Source organism: Thamnophis elegans, chromosome 7 (assembly GCF_009769535.1).
Source record: "Thamnophis elegans isolate rThaEle1 chromosome 7, rThaEle1.pri, whole genome shotgun sequence".
Taxonomy (NCBI): Eukaryota; Metazoa; Chordata; class Lepidosauria; order Squamata; family Colubridae; genus Thamnophis; species Thamnophis elegans.
Window position 1 is genome coordinate 65,384,274 of NC_045547.1, and position 14,164 is coordinate 65,398,437.

The following is a 14,164-nucleotide window of genomic DNA, read 5'->3' on the forward strand; positions in this document are numbered from 1 at the left end:
CTCCAAGCAGGGCGCAGAGAGGCTGGTTGGCTACCAGGAGGTGCCTGAGCCAAGGAGCAGTGGGAAGGAGACAAGGGAGTGTGATCCTGACATCATGCATTGGAGCAGTGGGGAGGAGACAAGGGAGTTGGTCCTGGATGCCCGGCACCAGAGAGCTAATAGGCATAAAGAACAGTTACGCAGTTACAGGAGATAATTGAACTCAGCTGGTGATAATTAGGCTCCTCTCAAGACTATGAAAGGAATTATTTTCCACACGCTCGTCGCAGGAGTCAACATATTTACTAGAGCTAGAGAACTCTCGTGGCTAGCTTGGCAGGCTGGATTGCTGCCAAGGTTAGTATGTGCTGGATTGCTGCCAACCTATAGTCTGTGCTGGATTACTGCCAAGGTGTAGTCTGTAAATCCTTGAAATAGCTTTGTCTTGGCGTGCTTTGGTATAGGACGAGGGGAATCAGAACATTTTTGCATGATATTCTAATTTTTTGAGTTTCACCTGTAATTAAACAAAGTTATCTGAATGAAACAACACTGGAGGATCTGGTGGGAATCATTAGTGATCACAAAGAATTTTGTTGTTTCTGTGTCGCATCCAGTATACTTCTGATTGTTTCACATAAACAATTTTTGCATGGTTAGTATCCGATTTGGAAAACCAAAAAATTTCCCTGGGACTTAAGAGAGACTCCTGAAGTTCTAGGAAGCTGGAGCTGCAAATTAAAATTCTGGTCAAGAATAATATGTGTTCATGGGCCATCATCAATATCAATGGACCATAAGAAGGGAAGAACTGTTTTTTTGTAACCTATGACCTGAGAAAGGTTAGAATTACCAACATGATTTTGAGATGAGCTGAAGGAATTCCACATTACTAATATTAAGGTGTTTATTTTAATGATCGGTTCAGTACAACTGGTGGGAAAAATGTTTTGATGAGAAGTTCTCTTGCCCTTTAGCCCCGACTTATACATTAACTGCCACCTGTTTCTTATTGTCACCACTTAAGATTTAATAAGAGCATCATTTTAAAAATACCACTGAAGTTCAGTGCTGGATTGGGAGAGCGAGGATATACAAGATGTCAGTGTTGATGGAAACATGATCATTATTGAGGACAGATAATTTAGGATACTCTCTTTAACTGAAGCTATTTCTAAAGATAGCCTGAAAGTTTGTCCCCCATTTCATGATGTAATCGCCTACAGTAGAATTTAGAATATTCTAACATGAGAAGCCAGCATTCTGCAGATTTACCACTATTCCATGTGGCAACCATGCCCACTACATCCTCCTCCTTTGTTCTGATGGCCCTTAGACTTTCCCTTGCTACTAGGAACTCCTGATTTGGAATGTACAACTCATGGGGAAAAGAAGCTTTTTTTGTTTTATAATGCTGTAGGAGAAATGCTGTAAAGTAATAATTTGGTATTGGTTTTGTTTTACTTTGTTTGCATTTTAAATTTTGGCTAGAGAAATATCTGATTTATATACTAGCTTTCATTCAAGAGTTCAAAGTCGTTCACACAGTACTTTCTTCTTCAATATTTCTCCACATTAACAAACTTGTGAGGTAGATGGAACAGCAAGAAAGTGACTGACCCAAACTCACCTACTAAGGGTATGCTACTAAGAAGTGGTGGGATTCAAAAAATTTTACTATCGGTTCTGTGGGTGTGGCTTGGTGGGCATGGCGTGGCTTGGTGGGTGTGATAGGGGAACAACACTGTAAAATCTCCATTCCCTCCCCACTCCAGGTGAAGGATCCTTCAAAATCCCCATTTCCTCCTGATCAGCTGGGACTCAGGAGGCAGAAAATAGATGGGGGTAGGGCCAGTCAGAGGTGGTATTTACCTGTTCTCCAAACTACTCAAAATTTCTGCTACTGGTTCTCCAGAACTGGTCAGAACCTGCTCAGAGGTTGGTTCCTAACGGTTCAGACAAGTTTGGCCAGATATGCGCCCGAACCGGTTCTATTGGTTCTATTATTTTTTGCTTCTGCACATGTGCAGAAGCAATTTTTTTAGTTCTGTGCATCAAGCGTGCGCACACCCGAAGTGCATCCCTGAGCAAACTGGTAGTAAAAGAAGCTGGAATGCACCCTGTCTCTGCTACTAAGGGTATGCTTAAACTTAAATCTTCTGGCTATCAGTCCAATGCCTTAGCAACTATGAAAAACCTCAAGTGAGATGTTTTTCTTTGTGATAATTTGTGGTTAAACATCAGGAGCCTTCAGAATCTGCTAATCTGTAGGCCATAAAGAAATGGATTACAAAGGCATAAGGAATTTTGGGGCCCAATCAGGAATGCTAGATAATAGGTTGAAAGTAATGGATACTTTTGGCTTGATACTTCATTTGATGTACCTTTTCCTGCTCTTTCTTTTTAGCTTGACAAAGACTAACTCATTGTGTCAAAGGCTGAGAATATTTGATTATCCCTCTCTTAAAGTGCAGGGCATTATAAGGTTATAATTGATGTAAATAGTAAGAGCTGCCTGGACCGTGTGTCTGATTTAATGAAAATATTCTAGTGGAAATTGCTTGGCTGGCTAATACATGTTGAATTTACCCAGATGGAGTGACACCTTGCCTTGAATGGCATTCATACACTTAAATATCCAGTATGGCAGCTAACCCTTAGCCTTGGAAGCTAATCACATATTCTAATTACTGGTAACCATGGTTTTCCCTTCAAAATAATGACCTGGACTAAAGGAAGGAAAATGCCCTTTTCCCTTTCTGAAAATAGCCTCTATTTTTAAGTAGCATGTGTGTGTGCAGCTGGGATTAACCATAAATGCAAAGCACAGTGTACCACGGCATAACCGTTGGTTAATAACACATCTTTTAGCTGGTTCCTGTTTGTCCTTTTTCAGACAAGAAGGAAGGAGCGCCTTCTTTCCTTTTCTCCTTCCAATTTGTAAGAGAAGGTCATTTCTGAGGAGTTTGGCAATGACTTCATTATATCAACCCTTTGTTTATTTATTCACATGCTCCGGAAGCTCCTTTATGATTCATGGTAGGCCATGTTTCCATTTCCCCTTTTCATAGTGTTGACTTATTTGTTAAGTAATGCCATTCATCCAGGCACCTGCTCCAGATGAACATCTTGGGAAGCCTTACATGTTGTTTTTAAGTAACTCCATCAGATTGGTGCTTCCTTCTATTCTCTTTAGATATTGCTGTGAAGCATCTGAAGTTTTGTTTCATTGGTTCTTTGGGTTTCAAGCCAGTTGGATTTGGGATTGGAGAGATAAATATAAAAACTGGGTAGATACAACATGGTGTACAAGATGGGTAGTGATGAGACCCGTTGACCTTCTGAACTTCAGGAACAACCTGCTCTTCCTCACCACTTCATGATGACTTCTCAGATCCGCCAGAACTACCATGCTGAATGCGAGGCTGCTGTAAACCACTTGGTGAACATCGAACTCCATGCTAGCTATGTCTACTTGTCCATGGCGCACCACTTTGACCGTGATGATGTAGCTTTAAGCCATCTGGCCAAGTTCTTGAAGGAGCAATCTCAGGAGGAGAAAGAGCATGCCGAAAAGTTTCTGAAGTACCAAAACAAGTGAGGAGGACGTATTGTATTGCAAGATATCGAGAAGCCAGAGAAAGACGAATGGGGCAACAGTTCAGAGGCCCTGGAGCATGCTCTGAAGCTGGAGAAGGAGGTCAACCAGGCTTTGCTGGATCTACCAAGCTGGCAATGGAGAAAGTTGACCCCCATCTCTCTGACTTTCTGGAGAATGAATTCCTGGAGGAGCAAGTGAAGGCCATCAAACTCCTGGGAGACCATTGTACCAACTTGAAGCGCCTGGGGCTGCCCCAGAGTGGCATGGGCGAATACCTCTTTGACAAGCTCACCTTAAGCGAGAGCAGCTAAACTTCTGTCCCGTTTGATTTGTGCTGTTTCTCTTGGCAGGCAAAAATAAAATAAAAATATGTTTGGCAAAAAAAAAAAAGATGGGTAGTGATGGTTGAGGGTTGAGCATGACTTCAGCATTCAGCCACTGCCTTAGCACCTTCTCTGAATTCTCTTAAGCCATAATATGGTTGGTTTGTGCATAGCATGATGGGTAAACATAGCAATTGTGTTCTATTATGGTTTAGTGCCATGATGCCAAACCTATGGAATGCGCACCACAGGTGGCACACAGAGCCCTCTCAGTCACCCAGCTCAGCTCCACTGTGCATGCACATGTGCCTTCTGCCACTCAGCTGATTTCTGGGTCTCTGCCTGCCACACATGTGGGAGACACATGCACATATATGGGGGGTGGGGGTTCAGCACGCCCCCATGTGCCCCATTTTTTGTTTCAGGAGGCTTCAGGGAGGCCTGTTAGGCCACAAATGGGCTGTGGGGGGAGTATGCATGGGGGAGCATGGGAGGGGGGTCAAACAGATGTGGGAGGGGGCAGGGGAGCATGGTGGAGTCATACGAGCATGCACAGAAGGTGGGGCACATTGCATTATGGGTGTGGGCACACATGTGCACGCTGTCACATGCATGCAGGCAATCTTGGCATGTAAGGAGTAAAAGGTTAGCCATCACTGGTTTAGTGTGTTGTGCAGATTTTGTGATAGAAAATGTAGTATCTCCTCATAACTTGAACATTATTCTTGGAGGGCAGAGTAAATGTTCCAATAGGACTGTCTCTGACTAGCTAAGATTGGGTATGCCACTTGTGCACTTCTTTGAGAAGATGGATGTGGCTACTATGATGCAGTATCTTCTAACATCTCATCTTAGTCAACTGCTACAATGAGATCTATAGTGAAGTTCTGGGTCTAAAACTACTGCCAAATGTAACAGCTGTATTAGTCACTGATCTGTTCTTGGCTGAACCCATTCATTGGTCTAAATACAGATTCTGCAATGGCTTCCATTCTGGTTCTTGTGCATACTCATTAATTGTGGACTGAAGCTAGGATGTTTCAGCCATTGCTTCATCTCATATGAGCTTATCCGCTATTTAAGATACGTTCCTCTTGCTGTATTATAAATCCTACTGTCAAGACAGGCTACATTGGTGAGAGCAGTAAATGAGCCTTCCTTCCTTCATACGAGGATTAGATTGACTCTTTCAGTGTTTAATTTGGTTGCTGTTGTTAAATTTCAGATATATATGTATCAGTGGTGGGTTTCAAAAATTGTTCGAACCTACTCTGTGGGTGTGGCCTCCTTTGTGGGAGTGGCTTGCCGCCCATGTGACCGGATGGGAGTGGCTTGCCACCCATGTGACCGGATATGAAGATGCCATCAACACTTGTAAGAACCACCTTAAATTACCTCACACACAGCACTGGCATGCATAAGAATATGATGTAAACTTATTTTTTAAAAGGCATCTTTGGTTTGCGTTAAAACAACTTCAACACACGCAATGTTCTGATTGCACCACAAATGCAGTAATCATCCTTACCTTTCACAGAGGCACTGAGTTTTATAAATATGAGCACGATAGTGTAGAATAATCATACCCAAGGACCAGTGGTGGGTTTCAAAAATTTTTGGAACCTCTTCTGTAGGTGTGGCCTGCTTTCCGGGTCCACTGGTGGAACCTCTTCTAACCGGTTCGGTAGATTTGATGAACCAGTTCTACTGAATAGGTGCAAACTGGTAGGAACCCACCTCTGGTATGTATGTATGTATGATGTATTGCTCTCTTTTTTCAAATATACTTTTTATTATGCTACTTGTTCATATAATTGTTTTAAGCTATAACTAATATGCTACTTTCAGAGCTGAAAGACAATTCAGCATACTTTGATAGGAACAGCCAAGTAATGAGCCAAAAATCTTTGGTCAAACATAATTAAGTTTGGCTGTGATTCTTTTTTTTTGGGGGGGGGTATCTTTAGGGGTGAGTCAAGGGATATAGAGGATAAGTAGTTGGGATAGAGTCTAAACTTGTTGGTACTATATGTTGTTTTGGGAAGAACTGTGCTGTGTATTGTAAAGTGCATTTTTGCATAATACTAATTAAGGAAAGAGATTACCGGTAGTTACTTTCATTATTAGCAAAGTAGCTGAAGCAGAAAACTAAGCAGAAACAAGAAAGCCTGGACATTAATTTCCAAGGCAAAACAATTTTAAAAAAGTATCTATCTTGCTTCAAAACTGGGAACATGGCTTAACATACCTGTTATGGAACTGATTTCATTCAATAGGAAAAATAAATTTTAGTATTATGATCTTGGAGTGTTTATAGATGACACAGGCAAGGTTAGACATATGTGAAGGCTATAATATGAATAGTGGTTTTCCCACTATTCATCCACAGTCTTATTAGAAGCCATACTCTGATAAAATTGTACATTAGTCTCTAAAAATCTTAGAAATAGAAGTATAACTTCAGGATTTGAACGTTACAATTCTTGTCTCATGTATTTATTTACATTAATTGTATTCTGGATTACAAAATAAAACTGAAACTACTTTAAGGTACAACTTTATGGATATTTTTATGGATAAAATTAAAAAAAGAATAACGAGCAATCTTTTTAATCAATGCTATTATGGCTAAGAGTGATTAAGTGACCCATCTCAACCTTGACCAAAATCATTTTTGTCATACAGTAAATGCTTTGAGTTTTATTGGGCCACTTATGTCAATACATAATACATATACAAACTTTCCAAAGTGCATTTCTTAAAGGCAAACAGTAGTTGTGGTGGTTGTCATTACCCTGAATCAGTGGTGGGATTCAGCCAGTTCACACCTATTTGTTAACTTTCTAAGCAGTTCTGAGAATCAGTTGTTGGAAGAAATCTCCCTTTGTTTTTCCCCACTTTACAGGGCTAATCCTGTAAGGAAGGCAGGAAGGAAACATTCTGGTGTTGTTTCTAGCCTAATCTTTATTGCCCTGCTTACAGAAACTGCCTCTCCTGTTAACCCTTATAACAGCTAAGGTGAAGCGTCCATCCACCTGAGTGACATTGAGTTGGCCGTGCCCACCCAGTCACATGATCACCAAGCCCCACCTATCCAGCTGGTCATCAGGGCAAAGAACCAGTTGTTAAATTATTTGAATCCCATTACTGCCCTGAATCAATCCCTCTGCTGGCCCTAACTGGCCAATTGGAGAGGGCAAAATTAATATGCATGCAGTGGCTTCCTCCTCTTAATTTGATGTTATTTACATCTGCCTGATAATTTCCAGACTCCAATACTGTAGAAGGATTCTTTTGATGTCTCAATGACTTTTGGTTTTAAAGTTCAATAATACTTAAGTGCTTGGGCAATTTGGGACCATCCATATATTTTCTTGTCCATCGCCTTTTCCTGGCAAATTACATCTAGAAAGAAAGGCATATTCAGCCACATCCAGGAAATTATAAGTTTTAGGTTTGATAGATTTTGTTAGTTTTTAAAAGTTAAACAGTAAATTAGGTAGCATCCAATTCTTTTATCCTATTTTTGCTGTCGTGTAGAACAAATCAGAATATGCACCCATAAATGTTGTTTGGGTTTATCATCCAAGGGGCCACTTTCTATAATATGTAGCTTTTGCAGAATGTTGCAGAATGTAGAAAAGAATGCAATCCAGATGGTAAAAGATATGCACAGAACATATGTTTCCCATCAACATTTAGCTTAATGTTTGTAAGGGTTGATTATGTCATCACGTCATTTTGGCATGTGATCTGAAGGGGCCTTAAGAATGCTACATATGCTGCTTAAACTACTCAAGAGAACACCAGGGGATATCAACATAATAAACCTAAAACATTTGCTGAAGTTTTACCAAACTTTGTCTGTTGCAGTTTCCCTCGATTAAACCTGAATTGTGGTTTTCTAAATCTACATTTTGGAACTAAGCTATTGTTCGTTGCTAAGCAATGAAACTGTATTATGATTCAAGGTATATCATACTTTCTTTTTAAAACAAATATTGGAAATTCTCAACTAGAGTTTCAGAATACAAATTTGATTATCAGTACATGTAATATTTCATTGTAAGGCAGCAATAAACTTCTTAAAGTCAGATGCCAGTAATAATAATAAAAAAAACCACTCATCTGTTTCTGAGAGCCAAAATTATAGATTCAACAAATTAATTCTTCTGGAAGAGAGCTTTCTGAAATACTTTTGCCATGAAAAAAATATTTTCAGGGTGATATACGGATATTTTCATTGAACTTTCCCCTAGGTCTGTGATGATGAACCTATGAACCTATGGAACCCTCTCTGTGCACATATGAGCCATCGCCCCATATATGATCCACCGCACATGCATATGTGTCTCCTGCCAGACAGTTAATTTTTGGATCTCTGCCGCACATGCGGAAGATGTGTGCACATATGTGGAGGGGCAGGGGGGGCGTGTATGCATACTGGGGGAGCACATGGGATTACATGCACAAGTACAGGGGGTGGAGCATACATTGCATTATGGGTGTGGGCACAGACGCTTTTGGAACACGAGAACAAAAAAGTTAGCCATCACTGCCCTAGATTATGCAAGGCTAACAGGTCATCATTATACATCTTTGAAGTTGGGAACTTCAACTTTGAAGTTAGATTTTAAATAAAAATTCAACAATTAATATATCCCTGATACCCAGATAGAATACTTGATGGACATTTAATTTTTTCACCAAACCTCATTCTCTCCTCAATTGCCCAGAAAAAATGGTTTTGCTAAGAATGGCTCTTCAAAGCAATCAGATCACAACTTTGTCTATATTAATAATTGCCTGGAGTATCTAATACAGGGGTGTCAAACTTGATTTCATTGAAGGTTGCATCAAGGTTGTGTTTGACCTTCCAGGGGAGGCATGGGGGGGGCAGGGATGGGCATGGCCAGCTCGATGTCACTCATCGAGGCCCTGTTTTCAGCTGTGACAGCTTGCTGCAGCCCTCTGCCAGCAAAAACAGAGCTTGGGAGGGTCACCCGCAGCCCTTACGAGCTCCGTTTTCAGCCATGATGGCCTCCAGCAACCCTTTGCCAGTGAAATGGAACTCTGCCAGCAAAATCCAAGCTCTGTTTTTGCTGGCAGAGGCACCACGGCCCAGTTCTCCACTGTTTCCAGGGCAGCTCCATGGGCCAGATCTAAGCACCTCGTCAGCCTTGAGTTTGACACCCCTGATCTAATAGATCTGTTCCGATTACTTTCTTTCAACAATTCAGGGCTCCTCTAAATCTGATGCCTAATCATTGTCTTCATTAACTTAAGTATTTTAATATTCTAAATTAAAGAACATCCTATTTCTTATAGTTTGCTATGAATTGACTTCACCTTTCAATTTCTGTTATTTAATAGTTTTATTGTTGTTGCCTGATTTCTAAATGTACTCAGGAGTCCTTTAGAAAGTCAGCCTGTGTAGTAGGAATGGCTAGGATTATACCTGTCCACACGTTTGTCAGTTCTCACAATGATATGTAAATTATTAATTAGACAAGGTTAATCAAGTTGATTATTTAATGTCTTGTTCTTCCAAGACTTGTTAAATAATATGTTCTTCCATATTCTTAATGAAAATGTAAAACTGAGAATCTAATTAAAAAAAAACACATTTTTTTCCCTTTTCAATCATCTTACAAAGAGGCTGACTGAATTAAATAAAGAGTATGAAATTTGCAAAAACGTCTGATACAAACTATTTGGAGACAGTGTGGTCTAGTGAGTAAAGCAATAGGCTAGAGATCTATGCTTTAGCCATGAAACTTTGCTGAGTGATTTTGGGTCAGTCACTCTCTCTTAGCACACAATGTCAAGCATGAGCAATAAGCTGATCAATCAATTCTTAATGCAGCCAAATGGATCAACACTTGATTGATTTAAAAAAATTGATCTCACACTTGTGGGAAAATGCTAGAAAGGTAAAGAAAACAGTGATACAAACAATACTGCTTGGTTTTCTGTTGTGGGGTATATGATATGGATATATCATTTTTTAAAATAAATGTTGCTGCCTGAAACCAGAAAATATTTTTGCCCTTGTGTCTTGCGCATGGCCTCTTACTACCCATTTAATAGCTACTGAGAACCAGACTAAATCATAAAACCCTTAAATGATGTGTTTGCGTATTATCATCAAGTAACTTTCAGTGGTTTATAGCAGAGCTCCCCAAACATTTTGGCTGTGTGGACTGGCATTGGGGGAGGGAGAGGGAATGGTTCTGTGTGAGCAGTAGGGAAGGGTATGCATGCACACTGCTCCATTTGTGTGAGAGATGTGCATGCGTGCCTGCTGCTCATGCAAATGGACCGTGCATGCATGCATGCACTCGCCTGCTGCTTGTGCAAGGGTGGATGCGCATGCACACACTTGCCCAATGCTTTAGACAGCCCACTGTTGTGGCCTGTCAGCTGCTGGCCCCTCCAGTAGCCAAATCAGAGGAGAAGGAGGCAGAGTGGGAGTCAGGGTCAGCATTAGGGCAACCTGGGAGCTCCCAGGGGGAAGAGCTGGCATAGAGAGAGAGAGAGAGAGAGAGAGGCAGAGCCTGGGACATCTGTCAGCCCTCAGATGGAGAGTCAACAGCCCCCAGGTCTGGTGGTGGTTGATGAAGAAGAGGAGGAACAGCTGGCTCCGGTGCCTGATGTGCAGCTGCACAGAAGGTGGAGGAGAAGAGAGGAGTGGAAATCTGTGGGCCGATCCTGGGGAAAGAAGAACCACTGCTGCTAGCAAGGCCCCACCCTAATTCTGGGGATAAAAGGCAGGGGGTGGAGATGAATAGGTGTGGCAGACAACCTCTGGCCAGATGGACTTGTCAGCCTGAGAGAGAAACTTTTTGCTGAGGCTGCTGCTGTCATTCCTAATAAAGGAATCTTGAGTTCACATCAGAGGGTTGGTCACATTTGGGAAGCTGGGCCAATTTTGAACAGCTCACAGCCCAATAGTGGGCTATGGCCCAGGTGTTGGGGACCCCTGGTTTACAGTAGTAGCTCTTCAGGGTCCAAATTAATAATGCTCTATTCACCTGAAATATTTATACACCCAGTCATCCTTTGTGCATAGAGATAGCAAGAAAATGCACACTGTAGAAAGATTGTAATCCAAACTGAACTGGAAATTTCTCCTTCATTTCTTTAAATCCCCCAAAACATCAAAATGTTGACTATCCTGCCTCTCCTTTGAGTCTGAAATTAAAGTTTCTTGAGATTCCATTAAGTTAATTACCAGTATACTTTCTAGTCTATAAAATGCAGTGTTCATGTTTCATCACATCTCAGAATTAATTGCTGATATGCTAAATTAATTTTGTTAAAAGGATTGTCGCCTCTGGAAGTAGAATTTTCACCTGATGGTATACAATATATGGTGAAAATGAGTTAAACACATTTGGTTTATTGTGGAATGCCGTCTGACAGGCTTATAAAGTAAATATGAAAGTGAAATATACATACAGGAACAAACAAACACATAAGATTCATTGATACAGTGGCTGAATTTTAACAAGAGTCAGTATTCTCCTATCCTACTTTTCAAGAGTTGCATACATTTTTTTTAAAGAAATCACTTTCAAACATAAATAAAAGATTGTGCATACTCCAGACTGAATCCATCCATGTGCAGATTAAAGAAAGCAATTACAAACCACTCAACTTAAACTTTATACTGTACTCTATAATAACATCCATGGAACAAAATTATTCATTTTGAAAGTCAGCATCATCTCAAGAGGGACTGATGGAGCAGGAAGTTAGGCTGAGTAACTAAAACAATGGGTTCGCTTTGATAACATGCTGACATAATTTCTGACTTCCCATATATGTTTATTTCACTGTCTGAAACATGTGCTTTCTATTCATATCAAACCAATTTATGTAGGACTTGCATGGCTCATGATGCCAGATTGCAAAACATTTGTGCTGACTCGGGTCACATAGGAAAATAAAAGAACGGAAGAACTCTTCCACAGTCTTAGCTATGAATGGAGGGAAATCTGGAAATGGATGATTCAATTTTTATTTACTCTCATACATATTAAACTCAAAGAAGGATAGAACTGTCCCAGATTATTTTGTCTTGGTAGGAAATGACTACAGATGCATAGTTCTTCATTACTGTTGTTTTGAAACAAATAAGCAAATGAACTTAATTGTTAGTGTAACTTTTCATGTTCTGTTGGATTTGATCCAAAATGCTCACATAGGAATAAAACATGCCAAGAAAAGTATTACTGAAATTGTCTTTTCTTGCTAGGAAGATAAACCCTCGAATTAAGAAAAATTTAATATTTTTATACTTTTCTAAATTATTAAGATGCTTTACTATTAAGCCATAGTTGCCCCAAAATTCTATAATATAGAATCTATATATTCTTAAGGCAATGTATAAAAAACACAGTGTTATAAAGTGATCTTCTTCATTCTTTCCCTAATTTCTGTATATTCAAAATTTGGAGAAAAAGGTGGCAAGGAAGGAATGAGAATCAAAAGTGCTGCTTCTGCCCTAAAAAGATATGGCAATTTATACGGATTCTGGTACTGAGATATTTGGCTTACTCCAGTACATTTGTTTAGTTTTCTTTTTGACTGAATGACTTCTTTGACCACATGGGATCCATTTAAAACAATAACTTACATAAAAATATCAAGCAAAAATTGTTCCTTCTGATGTAAGAGCTTTCGTTTAATTGTGTTCCTACCTTTTATATGCACTTTAAGAAATGTAATCTCTATTTCCCAGGCTCACTTAGTAAACCTTTTTTTTTTTTTTTTTTTTGCTTGTATGACATTTTCTGCACACTTTGGAGCACATTTGAAGCAAGTTGCCATAGCAATTTTTATGCCTGTTTCAAAAGGGAAATACCTAGCAAATCAAGATATATTTCAGAATAAATTATTCCTGAAGTTGAAATCATGTTGATTACAGGGGCTTATGTGAAATCAGAGAAAACATGAAATAGGGCAGATTGCTGAATGATGTTTAAAGACACTTGCACAAGTACAAACACACATATATACACACATAACTAATATGAACAGCCTCTGGAATTACTTATATGTAAGAATTCTTTTATTTACATTTTATAAAAATTTACTGCTACACCGTGCCTAGATCTATAATGTAAAGCATGGCTCAAATTTATGTAAGCAATAAATCTATGTAAGCAATATTTTAATTAATAATGAGTTTTATTGTGATGGCTTAAATTAGCTAATTAAATTGGATTCATGTATATAGGAAGGTTATCTATTCCTTCTATAGCGAATTTCATACTAACAAATGTACAGAGGAGGGGCACTATTTGAATGTATTTTGACCCTATTTTAATAGCAATAGTGATAGCTCTTAGACTTATATACAGCTTCATAGTGCTTTACAGCAGTTCTCTAAGCAGTTTACAGTGTCAGCATATTGCCCCCAACAATCAGGATTTTCATTTTACCAACCTCGGAAGGATGGAAGCTGGAAACTGTCAGGATTGAACTCCAAGGCAGACTTAGCCTGCAATACTGCATTGTAACTGCTAGACCAGTGATGGCAAACCTTTTTGTAAAGGTGTGCACACGTGTCCCACACCCACAATGCAATGCGCCCTGCCAACCAGAAGTTGGACCCATTTTTCACTCTCCCCAAGTTCAGAACGCTTTCCTGAAGCCTGGGGAGAGTGAAAATGGTCTCCCCCAGCTCCCAGAGGCCCTCTAGAAACTGGAAATGGATTGTTTCCGAACTTCCGTTTGGCCTGTTGAGCCTGTTTTTCACCCTCCCCAGGCTCCGGAGACTTTCCTGAAGCCTGGGGAGGGCAAAAACTGCCTCCCCGGGCTCTCCTGAAGGCTGAAAATCAGCTGGCTGGCGTGCACATGTGCTCCAGAGATGGCAGCTTGCATGCCACCTGTGGCACTTATGTCATAAGTTCACCATCATGGTGCTAGACAATCAGGGCTTATAAAAGATAAGTTCTTGGAGAAAATCTACATAAACTTGCTAGTAAGAGAAAGGCTTCATTGATAATAATGGGAAACAATCTGGCTGGACTATTTAGCTAATTACTATTCTCCACGAAGTTTGGACTTATTAAATGTTATTATTGTTTATCCTCATTTATTTAAGTGAAATCAGACATAATTAAATAAAATGTGTGATGAATTGCTCCTGAAAAGTCTATTTTGTTCTAATGGAATTTTCACATTGTAGTTGTTAGGTAAGGCATTTTTGCAAACAATTTTATAAACCTGATCTACTTTTTAAATTTTACAA

The 14,164-nt window shown here is 39.8% G+C and overlaps 1 pseudogene; it reads left to right on the forward strand.

Annotated features, from left to right (window-relative positions):
* The first annotated feature begins 3,361 nt into the window (after nt 1-3,361).
* Nucleotides 3,362-3,891, forward strand: LOC116511611 (annotated as a pseudogene).
* Nucleotides 3,892-14,164: the final 10,273 nt, after the last annotated feature.